Below are 691 nucleotides of genomic sequence, written 5' to 3' on the forward strand. Positions count from 1 at the left end.
CACCGCCCACCACAGCTAGATAGACCATTCCCTGCCGGAAAAAAGATGTTTCGCCGAGGCAGCCTCCCCACAGCCGTCCGGGCAACTTTTCCGGCGTTCCGGTCGCGCAGGGCCTGTACACCGACGGGTTTGCGCCCACCTCGCCCGCAAAGTGTTCGGTGATTTGCCCAGCTCGGTGATGGACTCGGACAACGAGGAGGCGCTCGCGGCGTTGCTGGAGGAGGAAGCCGAAGCCGACGTCCAGGAACAGGAGCATCTCATGGTGCTCGCCAGCCTACTCGCGAGCAGTGAAAAGCCGCGGCGAGGTGGTTCGGCGCCAGGGCGGGTGAAAGCAAAGAACCGGCATCGTCTGGAAGGCTACTGCATGCTCTACTCCGACTACTTCGCCGACACTCCATTGCACGGTGAGAAAACATTTCGGCGCCGTTATCGGATGAGCCGAAAGCTTTTTCTCATGATTGAGTGCAGGAAGGATTGCACCGGCACACCTGGATTCACCTCAATCCAGAAATGCACGACAGCTATGAGGATGCTTGCATACGGAACTCCCGGTGATTCACTCGACGACTATGGGCGCATGGCCGAGTCCACCACCATTGATTGTTTCTACAAGTTCTGCAGGGCAGTGGTGACAGTGTTTGGACCGCAATACTTGCGAACACCCAATGCGGAAGACACTACTCGCATTCTA

The sequence above is a fragment of the Triticum dicoccoides genome, chromosome 4A, assembly GCF_002162155.2.
Source record: "Triticum dicoccoides isolate Atlit2015 ecotype Zavitan chromosome 4A, WEW_v2.0, whole genome shotgun sequence".
NCBI lineage: Eukaryota > Viridiplantae > Streptophyta > Magnoliopsida > Poales > Poaceae > Triticum > Triticum dicoccoides.